This window comes from Macrotis lagotis, chromosome 7 (assembly GCF_037893015.1).
Source record: "Macrotis lagotis isolate mMagLag1 chromosome 7, bilby.v1.9.chrom.fasta, whole genome shotgun sequence".
Taxonomy (NCBI): Eukaryota; Metazoa; Chordata; class Mammalia; order Peramelemorphia; family Peramelidae; genus Macrotis; species Macrotis lagotis.
The window spans coordinates 212268457-212283787 of record NC_133664.1 but is presented as its reverse complement, the minus strand read 5'-3'; the positions used below and the strand labels follow the sequence as shown (position 1 = coordinate 212283787).

At 34.9% G+C, this 15331-nt stretch overlaps 1 protein-coding gene across 4 annotated transcripts in view; it reads left to right on the top strand.

The window, feature by feature from the left end:
• The window catches only part of CNTN1 (contactin 1), a 363209-nt gene that overhangs the window by 25787 nt on the left and 322091 nt on the right, over positions 1-15331 (top strand). The window lies entirely within an intron of this gene.

Sequence of the window (15331 nt, the reverse complement as noted above, 5' to 3'; positions counted from 1 at the left end):
AAGAAGGAAAAAAAAAAGCCAAACGAAACAGGAAGCTGTTGTGGATAGAGTTGAGGTGTTCCCAGTGAAAGGTTTGAGAATGATAAGGGAAATAATGAGAAATGACAGAATGGGGCTATGATAAATTCTCAAAATGACATTTGTGTGACAAATGACCAGAATACAAAAGAATTTTTATTTCTCTGAATTAGAGGCTTTGTATTTTTCCTTTTTTTTTTTTTGCACAGTTGCACACACAAAAATGTTCTTCCTCATTCAGAGCGTCTGTTTGCTTTTTGCAAATACACAAACTGTACCCAGAACACTCTTGTTCACCCACTCTCTCCCTTAAAAGCATAAAAGGTACTGGCATAAAAAGAAATTTCAAATATGGCAAATTTAATTTCCATTATGTTAACATTTGTTAAGTACTCAGTGCACAATCATGGAAAAGATACTTTTGATTTTTTAGTTAACATTTATTTTTATAATTCATTTCAGTTCAATTCAAGGAATATTTTATAAGTGCCTACTATATTCAAATGCTCTTTTAAAAAAATGGTATTTTATTTTCCCCCAATTACATGTAAAAACAATTTTCAACATGTTTTTTAAAATTTGAGTTCCAAATTCTCTCCTTCCCTCTTCATCCCCCCATTGAAAAGGCAATTTAATATAGATTATGCATGTGTAGCTATTAAAAATATAATTCTATAATAGTCATTTTGTAAAAGGAAACATTTAAAAAAACAAAGAAAAAGTAAAAAAGTCTGCTTCTATCTGTATTCAGATGACATCAGTTCTTTCACTGCAGGCAGTTAGTATGCTTCATCATTAGTCCTTTGGGAAGGTCTTGGATCACAGTATTGCTGAGAATGGTTAGGGTATCCCCCATTCATCATACAATATTGCTGTGACTGTGTGCAATGTTTTCTGGTTCGGCTTACATTCTATATAAGCCTTTCCAGGTTTTTATGAGAGCATCCTGTTTGTCATTTCTTATGGCACAATGGTCTTCCATCACAATCATATCACAAACTCTAACTTATTTGGCCATTCCCAATTGAAGGGTAATCTTACAGTTTCCAACTCTTTGCCACCAGAAAGGAGTTGCTATAAATATCTGTGTACAAATAGATTCTTTTCCTTTTTTAAAATCTTTGGGGGTACAGAGCTAGCAGTGCTATTGCTAGTCAAAGGGTTGGCATGGTTTTATAGAAAGGTTGCAGTTTACATAAAAAACAAATAGCCCTGATTCCTGAGGAGTGGAGGCCTAGTTCTCTTTCTGAAGCAGGCTTTCCAATTTCCGTGATGTGGTGGTCTGGTATTTCCTCTTAAAGAAGCCACACTTCCATAGGATGGCAATGATGCCAAGCAGGAGAAGCATTCCAGCCACACTAGTTCCTAGGATGATGGGCAAAGTATGGAAGCTTGGTGCCTTCAGCAGGATAAGGGTGATCAGTTTCTTGGTGGGCTCTTTGGGGCAGCTGGCCTTTCACCATTCTGGTTTCCAGCTGCACATGAAACTGGCCTGAAAGACAGGAAAGAGGGGAAGGCACCTGACTCAGCCCAGCCTCTGGCTCCACCCTAGACGGTGGAGGGGGGGTGTCAAATGGTGTCTTATAGAATTTGTTGATCATGAAGCCAAATTATCTACTGAGAAACATAGTTCACTTACCTTTTAGACATAAAAATATACTTGGAGCTGCAAACTCTCAGCTCTGAGCTAACACAGACAATTTGCAGAAAGCTGACCTCAGAAAGAGAACCTTTCTCAAAATCTCTGAATCATTACATTAACATTCCAGAGTAAAACTATATAGGGGAAATTTCTAAAACAAAGCTTAAGTTTGAATCATGTCTAGGATTTCTCAAAAGGTTATTAAGAAGGTCCTCTCTAGAAGAGAACCCAAAGCACAAATGTAACTAGACTTTGCTTTGTTGGTCAGTCTCAAATGAAAACTGAAAATTCCAAGCATGTTTCATGGGACCACAGAAATTAAATGTGGTTCCTGTTGTATATACTGTGACCCAATAGGACCTTTAATTCTCTGAATGCCATTCAAAATGGAATCTAGCAGTTTTAAAAATGCATCCTATGCATAACAACCAATGGAAAAGGCTGTTTGGTAAGGAAACGTAATGTGTCTTTTCCATGAAACAGGCTCTCAGCATTTCTCAAATAGGTGTCCCTATATTAAGTGATCTGGACATGCTCAAAGTGAAACTTTGTTACACAGAGAAAATCAAAGACTGCTACTTATTTCAACACAAAAGAAAAGCTTAAGACACAATGACTTTTTATGTTTTGATTATAAATGTGTAGTCATAGAAAACATTTCTATAATAGTTATGTTGTGAAAGAAAACATAGTTCTACCCCCCAAGAAACATCAAGAAAAATTAAGTTTAAAAAAAAGTATGTTTCAATCTGTATTCTGAAAATCATTAGCTCTTTCTCTGAGGATGGATAGCATTCTTCATCATAAAACACTTGGTTCATTATATTCCTAAGAAAAGCTAAATCATTCAGAGCTGATTGGCCTACAATTTTGCTGTTACTTTCAATACAGTAAATTTCACTTTTTATCAACTCATCTTTTTTTTCTGGATTTTTCTGAGAGTACTCTGCTCATTTTTTATTATAGAAGAGTGCATTAATGTCTCATTTCCCAACATTTCTTATTTCCCTTTTCTCTCCTATTGGCCAATCTAATAAGTATAGAATTATTTTAATTTGCATTTCTTCAATCAATGGTGAGTTTGAACCTTTTTTTAATATCCCTATAGAAAGCATTGATAACCTCACCTGAAAACTGTTCATATCTTTTGATCATTTGTCAATTGAGGAACGGCTTCTATTTTTGTAAATCTGATTTTCTTGTGTGGGATAAAAATCCACTTTAAAAAATATGGAGACTCCTCTGAGCAAAAAGGAAAGTTTATTTTGGCTTTTCTCAAGTGAGACTCCAAGTCTCACAAAGGTAATGAAGATCAAGTTGCTGCCTGGAGGTGATAGTCAAGCAAGAGTATATGGCCTAGGGGCGGCTAGGGGGCGCAGTGGATAAAGCACCGGCCCTGGAGTCAGGAGTACCTGGGTTCAAATCCGGTCTCAGACACTTAATAATTACCTAGCTGTGTGGCCTTGGGCAAGCCACTTAACCCCAATTGCCTTGCAAAAACCTAACCCCCCCAAAAAAACAAGAGTATATATCCCCTCTCCCTAGCCCCCTTTGTTCCAACCTGATCGGTTAAGATTTTCAGAGTTACAATCTTTACATGTAAATCTACTCAGCAACAAAGAGAAGAATAAAAGGTTTTCATAAAATATTACCTCATCATCCAGATGGCCAGGGTATCAGAAGATTTCTAATGACCTTCTGTTAAATGAATTAATGTCTGAGTATTCAAGGTCTTCTAAGGAACTCTACTATCTTCTTAGTTTAGTACTTATCAAACAAGAGAAGGCAGGCTACTGTTCTCCCAGTCTATTATCAAATAGCTGGCTAAGAATGCAAGGTCTCTTCTCTGGAAGTATTCCACTATTTCCCTCCCTAACAGAATCAATGCAAGGTCTTTCTGGAAATACTCTACTGTTTCTCTCCCTAACAGAATCAGGGGAGTGTCTGACTGGGAATGCAAGGCCTCTCTCCCTCTTCTAAGAATAGTCTAAGAGTAATAGTCTGTCTTTGTTTTAATGTGTTTTAACCCTGAGAGGACTTCACTAGGAATGTTAACTTTTAAGAGGGAATATTCCACTCATTGTCTGTATGTTTGAAAAATGAGATCTTTATCTGAGAAATTTGTTTAAAAATTCTATTACTAAGTGTATTTCCTTCTATCCTATTCTTCTGTCTCCATTTATTCTAGTCTTTTTCTCCTTTCATCTTGACCCCCCTTAAAAATGTTTTGTTTCTGAGGACCCACTCCTACAATCTGCCCTCCCTTCATCACTTCCTTTCACTTCTCTTATCACTTACCCCTCCTACTTTCTTGTAGTGTAAGATAGATTTCTATACCCAATTGAGTGTGTATGTTATTCCCTCATTGAGCCAATTCTAATGAGTTCCATCAATCACCCTACCATTTTCCTCCTCTTTTCTCTCAAAGTAAAAACTTTTTCTTGTATCTTTTGCATGAGATAATTTACCCCATACTGCCTCTCTTTCCCTTTTCCCAGTACATTATTTCTCACTCTTTAATTATATTTTTGTAAACTTCCAACATATTCAATTCATATCTATACCCTCTATCTTTATATACTAACTGCACTAATAATGAGAAAATTTGTTGCTAATATCATCCTCCCATGTAACAATGTAAACTGTTCAGCATTGTTAAGTCCCTTATGATTTCCCTCTTCTGTTTACTTTTTCATGCTTTTCTTGAGAATTATATTTGAAATGCAAGTTTTCTGTTCATCTCTGGTCTTTTCATCAGAAAAAAATTAAAATTCCCTATTTCACTCAATTTCTATAATTTCCTCAGAAAAAAAGTATTCTCAATTTTACTGTTTGTAATCCAAGCTTTTTTGCCCTCTGGAATAGCATACTCCATATCCTATGATCCTTTAACTTAGAAGCTGCTAAAGGGTGTGGAATCAAGATGATGGAGAGAAACCAGGAACTTTCCTCAGAAACAAAATAAATCATGCCTCTAAATGGATTCTAGAGTAATAGAACTGACAAAATAGAGTGAAACATTTTACAACTTATCTGTCTCACTAAAGTGGAAGTAGAACCTGATCTGGTACAGGGAGCAGAGCAGGGAACCACAGGGTTCCAGCTTACAGGCATGGTAGGATGTAAAAGAGCCCAAGTAGAGGCTCTCAGTCAGAGCAGAGATCTGCTGCCAAGGTCTTTGGATTCTGACTCAGTGGGCCAGGGGCATAGTAGGCTAGTTGAGAGCAGCCTCAGACCCCCTTTGCAGACTGCCTGACTGGGGTGTATCACAATACAAGAAGCTTAGAAAAATATCCCAGTGGTCCAGAGGTCCAGAGCAGAGATCAAAATGAATAAAAAAGTCAGAGAAAAGGCCTAATGATAGAAAGTTGTTATGTTGATAAGGAAGGAAATATGTGGGGAATATGAATTAGTTTCCAGCCCAAAAGGATTTCTTGAAAGATTTCAAAAAGAATTTAAAAAATCAAGTAGAAAAATTGGGAAAATAAAGGCAAGAGAAATTCAACACCTTGCAAAAGGAAGTAAAAAAAATGACTGAAGAAAAGAAATCCTTTAAAATTATAATTTGGCAATGGAAAATAGGATAAGGCAAATGGAAAAAGAAAATAATTCCTTCAAAACGATAATAGGACAAATGGAAAAAGAAACCAACTCTTTTCAAAAAACAGAATTGACCAAATGGCAAAGGAAATGCAAAAACAAATTGAAGAAACTAATTCTTTGAAAAATAGATGGACAAGTGGAAGTTAATTACTTTATGAGACATCAAGAATCAGTCAAACAAAAAAAAATTAAAAATAGAAGAAAATGTAAAAAAAAACTGACCTGGAAAATAGTTCCAGGAAAGATAATTTTATTATTAGAATGACTATCAAACTGAAGGTCCACAGAGTTTTTGTGCTGACCTCTTTGCTATATTCCTGTGAAATCTGGACAGTCTACCAGAGCCATGTCAGGAAATGGAAACACTTCCATTTAAATTGTCTTAGGAAGATTATGAAGATCACTTGGCAGGAAAAGATTCTAGACATTGAGGTACTTTCTTGAACTAAACTGTCTAGCATTCCAACATTACTAGAGAGAAAGCAGCTATGAAGGGCTAAACATGTTAGAATGCCAGACATATGCTTGCCAAAAAATTATTTTATGGAGAACTTACATAGGGCAAGTGCTCACAAGGGATCAGAAGAAGTGATACTGAGATACCCTGAAGGGTCTCATTGAAGAACTTTAGAATTGATTGAACAGCATGGGAGACACTGGCAGAGGACTGCCCAGAATGGCATGCACTCATCAGTGAAGCTGCTGCACTCTATGGAAGGCAGAATTGGAGCAGATCAAAGGAAACGTGACATCTGTAAATTTAGAGAACCCTTTCCTAGTTTTATATAGATCATTTGTGCCTAACCTGTGGTAGAGCATTCTGAGATCATATTGATCTGATCAGCCACAGTTGGGTACACTGTCATTTTTCTCAAACACAGTGATATCATTTTGTTCTTCATTGACAACAAAGGACAAGAACCAACAGAAAACACATTTAAAGCAGAGAGAAACACACAGAGTAAAGGTAAAAGGAATACATTATGCTTCAGTTGAAGTGAAAATAGCAATCCTTATCTCACACAAAGCAAAAGCAAAAATTGATGATATTAAAAGGGATAAGAAGGAAACAATATATCCCTAAAAGTTACCATAGACAATGAAGTAATATCAGTATTAAACATATAAACAACAAGTGATATAGTTCCAAATTCTTAGAAAAAATTAAATGAGTTACAGAAAGACATAGATGGCAAAATATACCAATGGGTGACCTCAACCTTCCTCTCTCAGAATGAGATAAATCTAACCATAAAATAAAGAAGGAAATTAAGGAGGTGATTAGAATTTTAGAAAAATTAGACATTATAGATCTTTGCAGAAAATTAAGTGGGGATTTCTCTGCAGTATTGATTAGAACATAAAAACATCACAATCAAATGCTGAAAGACAAATATTAAATGAGTCCTCTTTTGATCATGATGCAAATAAAATCAAGTGTAGAAAAGGGACATGAAAAGATAAACTAAAAATTAACTGCAAAGTGAATAATCTAATTTTAAAGAATGAGTGAATCAAACAACAAGCCATAGAAATAATCAATAATTTCTTCCAACTGGGATGGCTAGGTAGTGCAGTAGATAAAGTACCAGCCCTGGAGTCAGGAGTACCTGGATTCAAATCCAGCCTCAGACATGTAATAATTACCTAGCTGTGTGGCCTTGGGCAAGCCACTTAACCCCATTTGCCTTGCAAAAATCTAAAAAAAGTAATAATTTCTTCCAAGAAAATGACAATAATACAAGTTGGTGGGATACAGCCAAAATAGTTTTTAGAGGAAATTTTATATAGCTTAATTCTTACATGAGAGAAAAAGAAAATAGAGAAAGGGGAGATCAATGAATTGGGCATAAAATTTAAAAAGTTAAAAAAAAATTAAATCCCCCAATTAAATACCAAATTGGAAATTCTGAAAATCAAAGGAGAGATTAATAAAATTGAAAGCAAGAAAAGCATTTAATAAATAGAATCAATAAAATAGATTACTCTTTGGCTAATTTGATTAAAAATAAGAAAGAAGTAAACCAAATTACCAGTATCAAAAAATGAAAAGTGAATCCACCACTAATTAGGCAGAAATTAAAGTAATAATTCAGAACTATTTTGCCCAACTGTATGACAAAAATTTGACAATTTAAGTGAAATGGATGAATCTTTACAAAACTATAAATTGCACCAAATAAAAGAAGAGGAAATAAAATACTTAATCCCATTTCAGAAGAAGAAATTGAACAAGTCATTAATATACTCCCTAAGAAAAAAAAAATCTCCAGGGCCAGATGTATTCCCAAGTGAATTCTAACACACATTTAAAGAACAATTAATTCCAATTCTATTTAAACTATTTGAAAAAAAATAGGTGAAGGAGTTCAGCCAAATTTCTTTTATGGTGCTGATATCAAACCAGGAAGAATCGAAATAGAGAAAGAAAATTATAGAACAGTTTCCCTAATGTATATTGATGCAAATTTTTAAAATAAAATATTAGCAAGGATATCAAAGTCAATCACCAGGATAAAACACTATGATCTTGAAGGGTTGGTTCAATAGTAGAAAAACTATCAGTACAATTGACTTATGTCAATAACAAATCTACAAATCATTTGAATATCCCAATAGATGTTGAAACAACTTTTGACAAAATACAGTACTAATTTCTATTAAAAATGTTAAAGAGTTTAGGAATAAATGGAGTTTTCTTTAAAATGATAAGCAGTATGTGTAAAGTATATAAGCTAGAAGCATTCCCAGTGGAATCAGAGGTGAATTGAGGATGCCTATACCACCACTATTATTCAATACTGTATTAGGCATGTTAGCTATATCATTAAAAGAAGAAAAAGAAATTATAAGAATTAGAATAGACAGTGGAAAAAAAAGCTTCCCCTCTGCAGATGATATGCTGATAAACTTAGAAAATCCTAAAAATCAACTTAAAAACTACTTAAGCAATTAATAACTTTAGCAAAATTGCAGGATATAAAATAAACCCACATAAATCATCAGCATTTCCATATATTACCAACAAAGCAGCAGCAAGAGATAGAAAGCGAAATTCTATTTAAAGCAACTGTAGTCAAGAAAAAATACTGGGCAGTCTACCTGCCAAGACAAACTCTGAAATCATATGAAAACCATTACAAAATACTTTTTACACAAATAAAATCAGATCTAAATAATTGGAAAAATATCAGTTCCTTATGGATATAAAAATGACAGTTTTACCCAAATTTATTCAGTGTAATCAAAGTACCCAAAAATTATTTTATAGAACTAGAAGAAATAGTAACAAAATTGATCTGGAGGAATAAAAGTTAGAAAATATCAAGGAAATTAATGAAAAATGCAAAGGAAGGTGGCCTTTCCATACCAGCTTTAAAACTATATTATAAAGCAACAGTCAACAAAACTGTTTGGTGTTAGAAAATAGAATGATGGAGGAGTGAAATAGATTAGATACAAAAGAAATAGTAGTAAACAACTATGTTAAACTATTGCTTAATAAATCCAAAGATTCCATCTTCTGGGCTAAGAACTCACTATGTTAACAAAAACTTCTGAGAGAACTGGAAAATAGTATATAGAAAGTAGGCATAGACCAACATCTCACACCTTATATCAAGATATTGTCAAAATGGGTACAGGATTCTGACATAAAGGGTGATGTAAGCCAATTAGGATAACATGGATTTGTTTATCTGTCAGATCTATGGAAAAAGGAAGACATTTATAACCTAATGATGGTTTATCGTTAGAGGAGATGCCATGACAAGTGCTATATCACTTTCTTCTCTGGAGCCATCTATGTCCAGTGGCTAGAGAGGAATCAGAACAATTTGAGACAGACCTGGATGCAAGGCAATCAATCAGGATTAAGCCCAAGGTCACATATCTGGTAAATGTCAGGTGTCTGAGTACGAATTTGAACTCCAGGGCTAGTGCTCGGTCTAATATACCACTTAACAAATAAGAGATAAAGAATTTTATAAAAGCAAAATGGATAATTTTGATTACATTAAATTAAAAAGGTTTTATATTATAAAACTAATGTAACCAAGATTAAAAGGAATGCAGTAAGGTGGAAAACAATTTTTGCAGCTAGTATCTTTGATACAGGGCTTGTTCTACAATATGTAGAGAACTGTGACAAATTTAGAATACAAGTCATTCTCCATTTGAGAAATGGTCAAAGGATATGAAGAGGCATTTTTATGAGGAAATTTTTTTAAATTTATTTTTATTAAAGATATTATTTGAGTTTTCCAATTTTCCCCCCAATCTTACTTCCCTCCCCCCACCCCCACCCCCACGGAAAGCAATCTGTCAGTCTTTACTTTGTTTCCATGTTGTACATTGATCCAAATTGAGTGTGATGAGAGAGAAATCATATCCTTAAGGAAGAGCCAAGAAGTTGAAGAGGTAACAAGATCAGACAATAAGATATCTGGTTTTTTCCTAAATTAAAGGGAATAGTGATTGAACTTTGTTCAAACTCCATGGCTCTTTATCTGGATACAGATGGCACTCTCCTTTGCAGACAGCCCAAAATTGTTCCCGATTGTTGCACTGATGGAATGAGCGAGTCCTTCAAGGTTGAACATCACCCCCATGTTGCTGTTAGGGTATAGTGTTTTTTTGGTTCTGCTCATCTCACTCAGCATCAATTCATGCAAATCCCTCCAGGCTTCCCTGAAATCCCATCCCTCCTGGTTTCTAATAGAACAATAGTGTTCCATGACATACATATACCACAGTTTGCTAAGCCATTCCCCAATTGCAGGACATTTACTTGATTTCCAATTTAGATGACAAAATTAAAGCTATCTATAGTCATGAAAAAATGTTCTAAATTATTCTTGATTAGAGAAATGTAAATTGAAGCAACTTTGACATATCACCTCACATCTATCAGATTGACCAATATTACAAAAGAAGGAAAATGATCAATGATAGAGGAGATGTGGGAAAACTGGTATACTACTGATCCAACCATTAGTTGGATGTAATTTGGAAGTAATTTGAAACTATGCTCAAAGAGTAATAAAATTATACCTACCCTTTTATCCAGCAATATTTCTACTAGATCATATCCCAAAGAGATCATTAAAAAGGAAAAAGGACCCAAATGCACTAAACTATTTATAGCAGTTCTTTTTGTAGTGGCAAAGAATTGGAAATTGACATCAATTGTCCATCAACTCAGCAATAGGTGAACAAATTTTGGTATATGAATGTGATGTGCTTCTATTTTCTAGAAGATATCATGAAGGATTGGACTTCTGAAAAAGCCTGGAAAGACTTTCAAGAACTGATATTTAGTGAAGTGAGCAGAACCTGAAGAATACTGAACATATTAACAGCAACATTATGTGATGGTGGTCTTAATTCTTCTCAGCAGTACAAAATTATTAAAGTTAATTCTAAAGGGCTTGTGGTAGAAAATGCCCTCCATATCCAGCCCTCCATCCATATGCAGTCTGAATATAGACCAAAGCACACTATTTTCACCTATTAAAATTTGTTCTATGCATTATGTTTTTTCCCCTCTCAAGATTGTTTTCCTTTTGTTCTGATTCTTCTTTCACAACATGACTAATATGTAAATATGTTTAACATGGTTGTACATGTATAACTTATAGTAGAATACTTGCCTTCAAGGGGATAAGGAGGCAAGGGAAGGAGGAAGAAAAATGTAGACCTCAAAACCTTGCAGAAAAAAGAATGTTGAAACCTTTCTTTGCATGTATTTGGAAAAATAAATTAATGTTAAAATTTATTTTAAAATTTATTTAAGTGGGTGGCTAGGTGGTGCAGTGGATAGAGCACTGGCCCTGGAGTCAAGACTACCTGAGTTCAAATCCAGCCTCAGATGCTTAATGATTACCTAGCTGTGTGGCTTGGACAAGCCACTTAACCCCATTGCCTAGCAATAAATAAATAAATAAATAAATAGATAGATAGATAGATAGATAAATAAATAAATGAGTGAATGAATGAATGAAAATGAAAAATAAAAAATAAAATTAATTTAAAATTTTAAAGTCTATTTCAAAAGAAGAAGCAGAAGCAGCAGAAGATGAAGAAAAGGAAACAAGAAGGAAAATGAAGAAAAGAAAAAAAAAGGAAAAAGAGGAGAAGAAGAAAGAAGAAGTGAGAAGCTACTAAATCTTGTGTTATCCTGACTATGCTTCCATAATACTCAATTTGTTTCTTTTTTCGACTGTTTGCAATATTTTCTCCTTGACCTGGGAGTTCTGGAATTTTGCTATAATATTCCTGGGAGTTTTCACTTTGGGATCTCTTTCAGGATGGGATCAGGGGATTCTTTCAGTTTCTATTTCACCTTCCTGTTTTAAAATATGGTGGCAATTTTTCCTGATAAGTTCTGGAAAGATGATGTCTAGACTTTTTTAAAAATCATTACTTTTAGGTATCTTTTGATCTATTTCTAGATTAACTGTTTTTCCAATGAGATATTTCATATTATGCTCTATTTTTTCATTCCTTTGGTTGTTTTTATTATTTCTTGATTTCTCATAAAGTCATTACTTTCCATTTGCTCAATTCAAATTTTTAAGGAATTATTTTCTTCTGTGAGCTTTTGTAACTCCTTTTCCATTTGGCCAATTCTACTTTGTAAGGAGTTTTTTTTCCTTCAGTGAATTTTTGTGTCTCTTTTCCCATTTGTCCAATTCTGCTTTTTCTTTTAGACATTCTTCTCCTCATTAGCCTTTTATACCTCTTTGACCATCTGGCCTCATCTGTTTTTTATTTGTTTTGGGTTTTTTTTTTACAAGGCAATGGGGTTAAGTGGCTTGCCCAAGGCCACACAGCTGGGTAATTATTAAGTATCTGAGGTCAGATTTGAACTCAGGTTCTTCTGACACCAGGGCAGGTGCTCTATCCACTGCACCACCTAGCTGCCCCTCATCTGTTTTTTAAAGTGTTATTTTTTTGTCTCCTTTACCAAGCTATTGACTCCTTTTTCATGATTTTCTTGTATCACTCTCATTTCTCTTCCCAATTTTTCCTCTAGGCTCTTACTTGGTTTTCAAAATTCTTTTTGAATTTTTACGTGACCTGAGACCAATTCATATTTTTCTTGGAGGCTTTGGATGTAGGAATTTTGACTTTGTTATCTTCTTTTGAGTGTATATTTTTGATCTTCCTAGTCACCATAGAACCTTTCTATGGTCAGATATTTTTCTATTTGCTCATTTTTCCAGCCTTTGACTTGATTTTTCATTCTTTATTAAAGTACATTTCTACATCTAGGGTGGAGGTACCCTGGCTTCTGTGGTTTTGGGGAGCTGTTTTCAAAGATACTGTTTTCAGTTTTTCCAAAGTGGTATGCCCTAAGGAGAAGTGTTTCCTTCTTTCCTAGCCTGTCCTCTATCCACAAGTACTCTTTTCTGCCCTGGATCTGTAAGGAGCATCCACACCCTGTGGCCTCAAACCCTGGTGTTATTGTTCCTCCTAAACCTGGAACTGTCACCAACCACTATAATTGAATCTGAGTATGAAAGAAGCCACAAAGTCCTGCTAGCAAAGAGGCCGGGAGCTCCAGAAGTAATTGTTGCCACTGATGATTCAATGGCTATTCCTGGTTTTCCAGGACTGGAGCTGTGCTGGTGGGATCTGAGCTAGCCTGTACTCTATTCTCATACAAGTGCAACAGATATTTCCTGCTGATATTCTAAGTTCTCTTTGGTGTCTCTGGACTAAGAGGTCTGGAAATTATCATTACTGCTATTAAGTCTTTCTGAGGCATGTTTCTAGTTTGCTAGGGCCCCACCTATGCTGGCCAGTCTGCATTAGCTAGTCTGTGCTGGATTGCACCTTCTCCAGCTGGTGAAATTGACCTTCCTGCTGACCTTTCAAGTTGTCCTGGACTGGAAAATTGTTTACCACCATCTTTTTGTGGATTCTGCCATTCTAAAATTTGTTTAGAGTCATTATTTATAGTGGCTTCAGGAGAGCTCTGGACAAGTCCCTATCTTTATTCTGACATCTTAGCTATGCTTCTCCACAATGACTCTTAATCACACATTGAAAAATAGTTATAGATAACTCATACCCTCTTCAAGGAGGTTGATTATTAAAACATTTAGGGGGCAGCTAGGTGGCTCAGTGGATAGAGCACAGGCCCTGGAGTCAGGAGTACCTGAGTTCAAATCCGACCTCAGACACTTTATTATCTAGCTATGTGGCCTTAGGCAAGCCACTTAACTCCCATTGACTTGCAAAAACCTAAAAAAAAATTTAAATATGAAATAACCAGGTATTATTGTTGGACAGATATTTTACCTTCCTTCAACTCTATACAATTTGAAGTAACTCACTCAAAGTCCATATCTTATCTTTTTGAACTGAAATATTTCAGAGGTCATGTCCAAATGGACAATCAGTACCATGACCCAGGAGCTCAAACTCAAAAGGTTATCTCTCAGGTTAGTGGCAAACAAAGCTCTCTCTATTCCAATTTTCCCTCTTTTAGAGTTAGGGTTATTGAAGTTCAGTCCTTTAGTCTAAACTATTTTGCCTAATCTGAAAAAATGTTCTGTGCTGAAATTTTTAATTTTTTTAAATTTTTTTTAATTTTCCAAAGAAAAAGTCCTATTCATTTCACAAAAGACTCTTCTCTGAAATTAACTAAGTTAATAATCAGAGTAAGATCAAGAATATCATTTGATGAATTCAATTAACAGAAGATTTCCTTGAGTTTAACCTTTGACATAGCTGAACGGAGAATCTGTTTTTAAAACTTTTTGTTATTAACATCAAATAAAATGAGCATTTCCATATATACTGTAGAATGGGAGTGGATAGTAAATGAAACATATATTTTATGCAGAGATAGTTTTTCTTTGTAAGTATTCTTAAGTCAATATTTAACTTTTGGAATGGCTAGGTAGAGCAGTGGATAGAGCACCGGCCCTGGAGTCAGGAGTACCTGAGTTCAAATCTGGCCTCAGACACTTAATAATTACCTATCTGTGTGACCTTGGGCAAGCCACTTAACCCCATTGCCTTGTAAAAACTTAAAAAAATTAACTTTCAAGCTGTCATTTTTTTTTACTTCTGGCCTTCCTCTTCTTTTGTCCTCCCCCTCCTGCTCCCCCTCTCCCTCTCCCTCTCCCTGCCCCACCCCCTCCTCTCCTCTCCTCTTCTCTTCTCCCTCCCTCCCTCCCTCAGATGCAAAGTTACATTGCATTTATGTATGTATACATAAGCAAAACAAATTTCCACAATGTTTATATCCAAAAAGTTTATGTCTCATTCTGTATCTTCAATCTATCACTTGTCTTTGAGATGAGTTGCATACTTCATTACTGGTATTATGGTAGTTGGTTATTCATTGTAAAAAGGACATTCTTAGGAGGGTGACTTGAAGAGCCATTGAATTTTTTAGGAAAATTATTCTCCAGGTTACATCAAAATTATATCATTATTAGTCCGTCTAATCAAATAAAAGCTCTAAATTAAGCTTAGTCCTTTTTAAAATTTCAACAATGAAATTTGATCTTTATAAGTAGTTTCTGATAGATTTGTATCAAATAAACAGAATAGTAAGGATTCATTTTTCACTACAAAAAATATGCATTCCAAGATTGCTGATTAGGTGCCCAGGGAAAGAAACTTCAAACAATCAAGACAATATATGTTAAGAGTTCCCATGTTTTAGTAGCTATCATCACTCATAAGATGACTAAGGAGAGTTATTGGAGTCCCAAGTCGCACATTTAGAAGAAGGAAGATGAGGGCAAGAGCATAAATTATATTTCCCTTTAATGTTTAATGAATTATTCCCCCATACAGGTCACATTGAGGTTAAACAGAAACATCTGATTGGGAGGTGTTTTTTATTAAGGTGATGAATCAAAAAGGACAGGGTCCATGCATATTATATGGAATGTCCATTATCAGATAAACTTACAATTGAAGAGTGTACACTCCTGCTCACTCTCTCAAGGAGATGTGAGACAAATTTCCTTCAGGGATAAAGGTACCCTGAGGTATGTGGAAAGATCTTAACCTTGAGTCAAAAACTGAGCTTTGTCTCAGAGG